This window comes from Lethenteron reissneri, chromosome 51 (genome assembly GCF_015708825.2).
Source record: "Lethenteron reissneri isolate LAM-NWPU_2019-01 chromosome 51, ASM1570882v1, whole genome shotgun sequence".
NCBI classification, from domain to species: domain Eukaryota; kingdom Metazoa; phylum Chordata; class Hyperoartia; order Petromyzontiformes; family Petromyzontidae; genus Lethenteron; species Lethenteron reissneri.
The window spans coordinates 134366-146614 of record NC_083829.1 but is presented as its reverse complement, the minus strand read 5'-3'; the positions used below and the strand labels follow the sequence as shown (position 1 = coordinate 146614).

The following is a 12249-nucleotide window of genomic DNA, read 5'->3' as shown; positions in this document are numbered from 1 at the left end:
TGTATAGCAGTGTATAGCAGTGTAGTGTATATAGGTGTATAGTGTAGTGTATAGTAGTGTATAGCAGTGTAGTGTATAGTGTAGTAGTGTAATGTAGTGTAGTAGGTATAGTAGTGTAGTGTATAGTGTGTAGTGATAGTGTAGTGTATAGTAGTGTTAGCAGGTAGTGTATGTGTAGTAGTGTATAGAGTGTATAGCGTGTAGTGTATAGTGTAGTAGTATGTAGTAGTGTATAGTGTAGTGTATAGTAGTGTATAGCAGTGTAGTGTATAGTGTAGTAGTGTAAGTGTAGTATATAGTAGTGTATAGCAGTATAGCGTGTAGTGTAGTATTAGTATAGTAGTGTGTATAGTATAGTAGTTAGTGATAGTGTAGTAGGTATAGTGTAGTGTATAGTAGTGTATAGCAGTGTAGTGTATAGTGTAGTAGTGTATAAGTAGTGTATAGTAGTGTATAGTAGTGTAGTGGTATAGTGTGGTAGTGTTAGTAGTGTATAGTAGTGTATAGCAGTGTAGTGTATAGTGTAGTAGTGTATAGCGTGTATAGCAGTGTAGTGTATAGTGTAGTAGTGTATAGTGTAGTGTATAGTAGTGTATAGCAGTGTAGTGTATAGTGTAGTAGTGTATAGTAGTGTTAGCAGTGTAGTGTATAGTGTAGTAGTGTATAGCAGGTATAGCAGTGTAGTGTATAGTGTAGTAGTGTATAGTAGTGTATAGCAGTGTAGTGTATAGTGTATAGCAGTGTATTGTATAGTGTAGTAGTGTATAGCAGTGTGTATGTAGTAGTGTATAGCAGTGTATAGTGTAGTAGTGTATAGTAGTGTATAGAGTGTAGTGATAGTGTAGTAGTGTATAGCAGTGTATAGCAGTGTAGTGTATAGTGTAGTAGTGTATATGTAGTGTATAGTAGTGTATAGTAGTGTAGTGTATAGTGTGTAGTGTATAGTGTAGTGTATAGTAGTGTATAGCAGTGTAGTGTATAGTGTAGTGATAGCAGTGTATAGCAGTGTAGTGTATAGTGTAGTAGTGTATAGTGTAGTGTATAGTGTATAGCAGTGTAGTGTATAGTGTAGTAATGTATAGTGTAGTGTATAGGTAGTGTATAGCAGTGTAGTGTATAGTGTAGTAGGTATAGCAGTGTATAGCAGTGTAGTGTATAGTGTAGTAGTGTATAGTAGTGTATAGCAGTGTAGTGTATAGTGTAGTAGTGTATAGCAGTGTAGTGTATAGTGTAGTGTATAGCAGTGTAGTGTATAGTGTAGTAGTGTATAGCAGTGTATAGCAGTGTATAGCAGTGTAGGTATAGTGTAGTAGTGTATAGTAGTGTATAGCAGTGTAGTGTATAGTGTAGTAGTGTATAGCAGTGTTAGTAGTAGTGTAGTGTGTAGTAGTGTATAGTGTAGTGTAAGTAGTGTATAGCAGTGTAGGTATAGTGTAGTAGTGTATAATGTAGTGTATAGTAGTGTATAGTAGTGTAGTGTAGTGTGGTAGTGTATAGTGTAGTGTATAGTAGTGTATAGCAGTGTAGTGTATAGTGTAGTAGTGTATAGTAGGTATAGCAGTGTAGTGTATAGTGTAGTAGTGTATAGTGTAGTGTATAGTAGTGTATAGCAGTGTAGTGTATAGTGTAGTAGTGTATAGTGTAGTATATAGTAGTGTATAGCAGTGTATAGCAGTGTAGTGTATAGTGTAGTAGTGTATAGTAGTGTATAGTGTAGTGTATAGTGTAGTAGTGTATAGTGTAGTGTATAGTAGTGTATAGCAGTGTAGTGTATAGTGTATGTAGTAGTGTATAATGTAGTGTATAGTAGTGTATAGTAGTGTAGTGTATAGTGTGGTAGTGTATAGTAGTGTTAGTAGTATGTATAGCAGTGTAGTGTATAGTGTAGTAGTGTATAGCAGTGTATAGCAGTGTAGTGTATAGTGTAGTAGGTATAGTGTAGTGTATAGTAGTGTATAGCAGTGTAGGTATAGTGTAGTAGTGTATAGTGTAGTGTATAGTAGTGTATAGCAGTGTAGTGTATAGTGTAGTAGTGTATAGTGTAGTGTTTCGTAGTGTATAGCGTGTGTAGTGTATAGTGTAGGTATAGTAGTGTATAGCAGTGTAGTGTATAGTGTGGTAGTGTAGTGTATAGTAGTGTATAGCAGTGAGTGTTAGTGTGTAAGTGTATAGTGTAGTGTATAGTAGTGTATAGTAGTGTATAGCAGTGTAGTGTATAGTGTAGTAGTGTATAGCAGTGTATAGCAGTGTAGGTATAGTGTAGTAGTGTATAGCAGTGTATAGTAGTGTAGTGTATAGTGTAGTAGTGTATAGTAGTGTATAGTAGTGTAGTGTATAGTGTAGTAGTGTATAGTGTAGTGTATAGTAGTGTATAGTAGTGTAGTGTATAGTGTAGTAGTGTATAGTGTAGTATATAGTAGTGTATAGCAGTGTAGTGTATAGTGTGGTAGTGTATAGTGTAGTGTATAGTAGTGTATAGCAGTGTAGTGTATAGTGTAGTAGTGTATAGCAGTGTATAGCAGTGTAGTGTATAGTGGTAGTAGTGTATAGTAGTGTATAGCAGTGTAGTGTATAGTGTAGTAGTGTATAGCAGGTATAGCAGTGTAGTGTATAGTGTAGTAGTGTATAATGTAGTTATAGTAGTGTATAGTAGTGTAGTGTATAGTGTGGTAGTGTATAGTGTAGTGTATAGTAGTATAGCAGTGTAGTGTATAGTGTAGTGTATAGCAGTGTATAGCAGTGTAGTGTATAGTGTAGTAGTGTATAGTGTAGTGTATAGTAGTGTATAGCAGTGTAGTGTATAGTGTAGTAGTGTATAGTGTAGTGTATAGTAGTGTATAGCAGTGTAGTGTATGTGTAGTAGTGTATAGCAGTGTAAAGCAGTGTAGTGTATAGTGTAGTAGTGTATAGTAGTGATAGCAGTGTAGTGTATAGTGTAGTAGTGTATAGCAGTGTAGTGTATAGTGTAGTAGTGTATAGCAGGGTAGTGTATAGTGTAGTAGTGTATAGCAGTGTAGTGTATAGGTAGTGTAGAGTGTGTATAGCAGGTGTAGTGTATAGGTAGTAGTGTATAGCAGGTGTTATAGTATGTGTAGCTGTATAGTGTAGTAGTGTATAGTGTAGTGTATAGTAGTTGTATAGCAGTGTAGTTGTATAGTGTAGTAGTGTATACATGTAGTATAGGTAAGTGTATCGTAGTGTAGTGTTATAGTGTGGTAGTGTATAGTGGTCGGTATAGTAGTCTGCTATAGCAGTGTTGTAGTGTATAGTGTAGTAGTGTAAGTAATGGGGTTTTGGAGTTTTATAGCCAGTGTAGTGTATAGCTTTCGTAGTGTATAGTGTAGTGTATAGTAGTGTATCGCAGTGTAAGTGTTATAGTGTAGTAGTGTATAGTGTAGTATATAGTAGTGTTCTAGCAGTGTTTATGCAGTGTAGTGTATAGTATAGTAGTGTATAGTAGTTGTATAGTAGTGTAGTGTATAGTGTAGTAGTGTATAGTGTAGTGTATAGTAGTGTATAGCAGTGTAGTGTATAGTGTAGTAGTGTATAATGTAGTGTATAGTAGTGTATAGTAGTGTAGTGTATAGTGTGGTAGTGTATAGTGTAGTGTATAGTAGTGTATAGCAGTGTAGTGTATAGTGTAGTAGTGTTAGCAGTGTATAGCAGTGTAGTGTATAGTGTAGTGTATAGGTGTGTATAGTAGTGTATAGCAGTGTAGGTATAGTGTAGTAGTGTATAGTAGTGTATAGCAGGTAGTGTATAGTGTAGTAGTGTATAGCAGTGTATAGCAGTGTAGTGTATAGTGTAGTAGTGTATATAGTGTATAGCGTGTAGTGTATAGTGTATAGCAGTGTATTGTATAGTGTAGTAGTGTATAGCAGTGTATAGCAGTGTAGTGTATAGTGTAGTAGTGTATAGTAGTGTATAGCAGTGTAGTGTATAGTGTAGTAGGTATAGCAGTGTATAGCAGTGTATAGCAGTGTAGTGTATAGTGTAGTAGTGTATAATGTAGTGTATAGTAGTGTATAGTAGTGTAGTGTAAAGTGTGGTAGTGTATAGTGTAGTGTATAGTAGTGTATAGCAGTGTAGTGTATAGTGTAGTGTTATAGCAGTGTATAGCAGGTAGTGTATAGGTAGTAGTGTATAGTGTAGTGTATAGTAGTGATAGTAGTGTAGGTATAGTGTAGTAGTGTATAGTGTAGTGTATAGTGTAGTGTATAGCAGTGTAGTGTATAGTGTAGTAGTGTATAGCAGTGTAAAGCAGTGTAGTGTATAGTGTAGTAGTGTATAGTAGTGTATAGCAGTGTAGTGTATAGTGTAGTAGTGTTATAGCAGTGTAGTGTATAGTGTAGTAGTGTATAGCAGTGTAGTGTATAGTGTAGGTGTATAGCAGTGTATAGCAGTGTAGTGTATAGTGTAGTAGGTATAGTAGTGTATAGCAGTGTAGTGTATAGTGTAGTAGTGTATAGCAGTGTATAGTAGTGTAGTGTATAGTGTAGTAGTGTATAGTGTAGTGTATAGTAGTGTATAGCAGTGTAGTGTATAGTGTAGTAGTGTATAATGTAGTGTATAGTAGTGTATAGTAGTGTAGTGTATAGTGTGGTAGTGTATAGTGTAGTGTATAGTAGTGTATAGCAGTGTAGTGTATAGTGTAGTAGTGTATAGTAGTGTATAGCAGTGTAGTGTATAGTGTAGTAGTGTATAGTGTAGTGTATAGTAGTGTATAGCAGTGTAGTGTATAGTGTAGTAGTGTATAGTGAGTAGTATAGTAGTGTATAGCAGTGTATAGCAGTGTAGTGTATAGTATAGTAGTGTATAGTATGTATAGTAGTGTAGTGTATAGTGTAGTAGTGTATAGTGTAGTGTATAGTAGTGTATAGCAGTGTAGTGTATAGTGTAGTAGTGTATAATGTAGTGTATAGTAGTGTATAGTAGTGTAGTGTATAGTGTGGTAGTGTATAGTGTAGTGTATAGTAGTGTATAGCAGTGTAGTGTATAGTGTAGTAGTGTATAGCAGTGTATAGCAGTGTAGTGATAGTGTAGTAGTGTATAGTGTAGTGTATAGTATGTGTATAGCAGTGTAGTGTATAGTGTAGTAGTGTATAGTAGTGTATAGCAGTGTAGTGTATAGTGTAGTAGTGTATAGCAGTGTATAGCAGTGTAGTGTATAGTGTAGTAGTGTATAGTAGTGTATAGCAGTGTAGTGTATAGTGTATAGCAGTGTATTGTATAGTGTAGTAGTGTATAGCAGTGTATAGCAGTGTAGTGTATAGTGTAGTAGTGTATAGTAGTGTATAGCAGTGTAGTGTATAGTGTAGTAGTGTATAGCAGTGTATAGCAGTGTAGTGTATAGTGTAGTAGTGTATAATGTAGTGTATAGTAGTGTATAGTAGTGTAGTGTATAGTTGGTAGTGTATAGTGTAGTGTATAGTAGTGTATAGCAGTGTAGTGTATAGTGTAGTGTATAGCAGTGTATAGCAGTGTAGTGTATAGTGTAGTAGTGTATAGTGTAGTGTATAGTAGTGTATAGCAGTGTAGTGTATAGTGTAGTAGTGTATAGTGTAGTGTATAGTGTAGTGTATAGCAGTGGTAGTGTATAGTGTAGTAGTGTATAGCAGTGTATAGCAGTGTAGTGTATAGTGTGTAGTGTATAGTAGTGTATAGCAGTGTAGTGTATAGTGTAGTAGTGTATAGCAGTGTAGTGTATAGTGTAGTGTGTATAGCAGTGTAGTGTGTAGTGTAGTAGTGTATAGCAGTGTATAGCAGTGTAGTGTATAGTGTAGTAGTGTATAGTAGGTATAGCAGTGTAGTGTATAGTGAGTAGTGTATAGCAGTGTATAGTAGTGTAGTGTATAGTGTAGTAGTGTATAGGTAGTGTATAGTAGTGTATAGCAGTGTAGTGTATAGTGTAGTAGTGTATAATGTAGGTATAGTAGTGTATAGTAGTGTAGTGTATAGTTGGTAGAGTGTATAGTGTAGTGTATAGTAGTGTATAAGCAGTGTAGTGTATAGTGTAGTAGTTTATAGTAGTGTATAGCAGTGTAGTGTATAGTGTAGTAGTGTATAGTGTAGTGTATAGTAGTGTATAGCAGTGTAGTGTATAGTGTAGTAGTGTATAGTGTAGTATATAGTAGTGTATAGCAGTGTTATAGCAGTGTAGTGTATAGTGTAGTAGTGTATAGTAGTGTATAGTAGTGTAGTGTATAGTGTAGTAGTGTATAGTGTAGTGTATAGTAGTGTATAGCAGTGTAGTGTATAGTGTAGTAGTGTATAATGTAGTGTATAGTAGTGTATAGTAGTGTAGTGTATAGTGTGGTAGTGTATATAGTGTAGTGTATAGTAGTGTATAGCAGTGTAGTGTATAGTGTAGTAGTGTTATAGCAGTGTATAGCAGTGTAGTGTATAGTGTAGTAGTGTATAGTGTAGTGCTATAAGTAGTGTATAGCAGTGTAGTGTATAGTGTAGTAGTGTATAGTGTAGTGTATAGTAGTGTATAGCAGTGTAGTGTATAGTGTAGTAGTGTATAGTGTAGTGTTTCGTAGTGTATAGCAGTGTAGTGTATAGTGTAGTGTATAGTAGTGTATAGCAGTGTAGTGTATAGTGTGGTAGTGTAGTGTATAGTAGTGTATAGCAGTGGAGTGTCTAGTGTAGTAGTGTATAGTGTAGTGTATAGTAGTGTATAGTAGTGTATAGCAGTGTAGTGTATAGTGTAGTAGTGTATAGGTAGTGTATAGTAGTGTATAGCAGTGTAGTGTATAGAGTAGTAGTGTATAGTGTAGTGTATAGTAGTGTATAGCAGGGTAGTGTATAGTGCATAGTAATGTAGATCTAGAGTCTATCTGTCGCCAGGGAGGTGTGGACCGCCCCTACTCAATGCACTGCAACCCTCGACCCTCACCAGGACGAGCGGACTGAGAAACGAGCGAAGGAAACCTATGAAGGCCGGCACAGCACACGAGGCGATGGATAGCCAACACCACATACACCAACACACACAACAACAACGACAACCGCCATTCACCACAAAGTGGCGATGACGTCACCACGACGCTTGTGCCAGGCCACGTGAAGTGTCGAACGCCTGCTGGAAGGAGGTCATGGGTTGACTGACTGAGATGACTGACCGATACACCACCTGTGCCCCCTTCTATTCCAACTAGCTCTGTTTTAGCCACCCGGCACCCTGCTCGTTGTTGTGAGCGTCGCTCCTCTGCCCTCCGTTGTTGCCGGAGGGCGACTGCCTCCAACTGCCCAGTAGCAGCGTCCTTCACGAGCCTCCTCCACAGTCCCAAAGACAATACAAACTAAAAATTAACCCGGTAAAAACAAAGTTTTTCACTATAAATCCTTATATGCGTGGCGGCTAGAGTCCTCTCGTCCTCTGGCTTGAGATGGCTGCCACCTATGGGTCAGATGATTGCCTGCCACCATTAAGCAATTGGTAATTAAATATAAAAAAATCAAATCCTAAAAGTGTAAATTTTGAAAACAACTTTTTCACGAAATTAATTGTCACGCACAACGAGTCTGTGTGGAAAATGTCAGCTCGATTGGATCACGGGAAGTGGGTTAAAAAACGACCGAAAGATTTGCTCGGTCGTAAGCGCCAAGCGCGCAAGCAAGTGAACTTAATATAAATGATTTAAAAACAACCCCCCCCCCCCCGTATAGCCTTCAATAGACTTCTGAAGCAAGTGCTGTTAGCGAGCACCTATCCCAAAGACAATAGTCCACCGTATGACCCACACACAGGGCACCCCCCCCCCCCCCCCACACACACACAGAGACCGGCCAACACACACACACACACACGCACACACACGCGCACTCACAGACACGTAGAGACACTGTTAGTTACATAGATTTACGAGGGAGCGTGTGAGTGCATGTGGGCTACACACACACTCACACCAGGGTGGACATACTAAAACAAACACCCCCCTCCCACGCCGCTCGCCGCCAAGGTGGGCGGAGGTCGTTTGCAGCGGCGCTGATTGGTGACCTTTGGTGACCTCGACGTTGAAGGGGCCTGGACCTCGCCCGCCCGCCCGCTCGCTCGCTCGAGTGACCCTCCGCGTGGCTCGTCATCACGGGGGGTCAGGGTTAGGGTCAACTTCGGTCGTCGGTGTCGTAAATTGGTTTGCCACTTACTTGCCTTCCGTGTCCAGAGACTTACATCAGAGCCAATGACTCACGTAGGCTCACACATCCTTACATAATGAGCCATGAACTCACGTAGCCTTATATAGGAGCAATAAACTCACATAGCCTTACATAGGAGCTAGAGACTCGCATAGCCTTACATAGGAGCCGTAAACTCACATATCTTTACATAGAGGCCATAGACTCACATAGTCTTACACAGGAGCCATAGACTCACATAGTCTTAAACAGGAGCCATAGACTCACATAGACTTGTATAGAGGCCATAGACTCACATAGTCTTACACAGGAGCCATAGACTCACATAGACTTGTATGGAAGCCATAGACTCACATAGACTTACATAGGAGCCGTAAACTCACATATCTTTACATAGGAGCCATAGACTCACATAGACTTACATAGGAGCCATAGACTCAAATAGATTTACACAGGAGCCGTAAACTCACATATATTTACATAGGAGCCATAGACTCACATAGACTTACATAGGAGCTAGAGACTCACGTAGACTTACATAGGAGCCATAGACTCACATAGACTTACATAGGAGCCGTAAACTCACATATCTTTACATAGGAGCCATAGACTCACATTGCCTTACATAGGAGCCATAGACTCACATAGACTTACATAGGAGCCATAGACTTACATGGACTTACATAGGAGCCATAGACTCACATAGACTTACATAGGAGCCATAGCCTCACATAGACTTACATAGGAGCTAGAGACTCGCATAGACTTACAGAGGAGCCATAGCCTCACATTGCCTTACATAGGAGCCATAGACTCACATAGACTTACATAGGAGCCATAGACTCACATAGACTTGCATAGGAGCTAGAGACTCGCATAGACTTACATAGGAGCCATAGACTCACATAGCCCTACATAGGAGCCATAGACTCACATAGACTTACATAGGAGCCGTAAACTCACATATCTTTACATAGGAGCCATAGACTCACATAGTCTTGTATAGGAGCCATAGACTTACAAGCGAATTTGTCTTCTGGAAGATGTGTTGTAATCTAGATTTTCAAAACCATATTCCGGAAGGCCGTTCTCCACAGCCAAACATTACCGGCCAGGGGGCAGGAGGTACCGACAGCCGTCTACAATCACCTTGCAGAAGAATCTCTCTCCCCATTGCATAGCGGCGTGTTAAATATTCATCTTCTGGAAGGCAGTGGCTCTCCATAGCGATACCGTATTCTCGCCATTATAAACCGATGTGTTTTTTTTTATTTCCTTTAAAAATATCACCGCACAGTTTTGAGAGCGTCTAATTATCCAGAGACTTACGGAAAATGCAAACATAACAATTATTAGCAGATTTCATTGTTGTTGTTGTTGTAGAAATCCATTCTGAGCTCCTCCGATATATACTTGTTCCTTTCAATCGATTACTTTATTTATCGACACTTGGTCCACACCTCGCACATGCCCCTGCAAAGAGCGTTCAGCGAGATATTCTGGAGGAACTACGTGGCTAACGTCGCATCACCGCGTGCGTGACCTTGCTGGTTCGCGTGCCAATGAAACCGAAACAATTGAATTCTCGTGACGCTGGAATTTCCCCAAATTGGGTAAATAAAAAAAATAACCCCAAATGTAATATCACGGCGTATCTGTGCAGTATCATTGGTGATTGGGATGAGACCATCAATTTAACACGTAGGCTTTCGCGACTCAATATTATTCATAAAAAACTTTTTGGGTGGGTGAGATCGCGTTATTTATAAATATGTCGTAACCCTCCACCACCCGACACGGCCAATCAGTAAAAAAAAGCGTCACGTTGACAAAAGACAAACAGTTCACTACTTTAGCCCACCGGTGTGTTTAAGAGTGAATCCACAACAATAACAATTTTTGAGTACCACGTTTCGCTGGTAATTGCATCCATCATGAACCCGCTACAATCGAGGATCCCGGCAGCTGCCTGGACTCGAACCGAGGCCCTCTGCAGCACGGGCTCAGTGCTCTGACCCAGGAGCCACCGGGTCACCACCCACACTCATCTATTTATTTATATAAATTTATTTATTTATTTAAAGCTTTTGTGACTGCAGGGATTCATCTTCTTGGTTCTTTCGGTAAAGTCATGTAGAAGGGAAATAATTAAATAATAATAAAAAACATCATAAAATAATTCTCACGACGTTTCGGCCACAACGCAAGCAGCCGTCCTCAGGTGAAGAACAGGTCTGTCGGAAAGACAGCGTCATTCAGACTTCTACGTGACTTTACCAAAAGAACCAAGAAGATTTTTTTTTACTTCATCTGAATAATCACAAGGCCAAAGAGGCAACTTGCATGCGCGGTTCCGTCCTTATCAAGGTTCATCAGCACCGTACGGTACTGCCAATCGCGCCTGGATGATTGACGGGGCAATGTAGGGAAGAGGACCGGTGGGGGAACGGTTGTGGGAGGTGGGGAAGGAGGTAGGGGGGGTAAGGGGGGGTGTCAAGTTCTTGAGCGCAATGCGCGCGACGCGAGTGGAGTTATTGGCTGCGTCGGGGAGCCCCCAAACGTTACCCCGAGGGCCTCCGTGCCTGCTGCCGCTCGCTCGGCCGTTACGTCCAATTGAGCGATTCGCTGGGAATCTGTTGAACATTTTTTTTGGGGGGGAAATGCCACGAGGCGCCGTTAAAAAAGATTCGCCGAGCATCCCCGGAGAGAGGCGGTGCGACGCCGCGCTACACAAGGACAACGGGAATGTCAAGATGCGTGCCAACTGCCACTGTACCGGCCCCGCAAGCGATGCCCACCGGCTCGCGTAGAAGACCCACAGATTTACGTCGAGACCAGTAGGTTAACATAGGAGACCCGTATGCTTGCATAGAGACCCATAGGGATGCATTGAGAGCCATAGGCTCGCATGGAGACCCATAGATTTCTACGCTTACACAGAGACCCATATGATTACATTGAGACTCGTAGCTTTATAGACTTATATAGAGACCCATAGGATTACATTGAGAGCCATAGGCTCGCAAGGAGACCCATAGATTTCCACGTAGATTTATAGACTTACACAGAGACCCATAGTATTACATTGAGACTCAGAGATTTTATAGACTTAAAGAGAGACCCATAGGATTATATTGAGAGCCATAGGCTCGCATGGAGACCCATAGATTTCTACACTTACACAGATACCCATATGATTACATTGAGACTCGTAGCTTTATAAACTTATATAGAGACCCATAGGATTACATTGAGACTCATAGATTTATTGACTTGCCATGAATACCCATAGGATTGCATTAAGTCTCGTATACTTACATAGAGACCCATAGATCTATACACAGACGTATAGATTGCATCGAGACCCATAGGATTAAATGGAGAATAATAGGCTAAAATAGAGACCCATAGATGTACACAAAGACTCATAGGCTCACATAGATGCCCACAGGATTACATGGATGCTCAATGGCTTACATACAGACCCATATATTTATACAGACTTATAAACGTACATGGATACCCATAGTATTACATGGTGACTAATCGGCTTATATAGAGACCCATAGATGTATACATAAACTCATAAGCTTACATACAGACCCATAGATGTATACAGAGACTCATAGGCTTACATAAAGACCCATATATTTATACATAGATATATAGACTTACATGGATACCCATATGATTACATGGTGACTAATCGGCTTACATAGAGACCCATAGATGTATACAGAAACTCATAGGCTTACATACAGACCCATAGATGTATACAGAGACTCATAGGCTTACATAAAGACCCATATATTTATACATATATTTAAAGACTTGCAAGGATACCCATAGGATTACATGGTGACTAATCGGCTTACATAGAGACCCATAGATGTATACAGAAACTCATAGGCTTACATACAGACCCATAGATGTATACAGAGACTCATAGGCTTACATAAAGACCCATATATTTATACATATATTTAAAGACTTGCAAGGATACCCATAGGATTACATGGTGACTAATCGGCTTACATAGAGACCCATAGATGTATACAGAAACTCATAGGCTTACATAGAGACCCATATATTTATACACAGATTTAA

General features: G+C 39.9%; 1 protein-coding gene across 1 annotated transcript in view; it reads right to left on the bottom strand.

Annotated features, from left to right (window-relative positions):
• The window catches only part of LOC133355532 (potassium/sodium hyperpolarization-activated cyclic nucleotide-gated channel 4-like), a 54399-nt gene that overhangs the window by 1588 nt on the left and 40562 nt on the right, over window positions 1-12249 (bottom strand). The window lies entirely within an intron of this gene.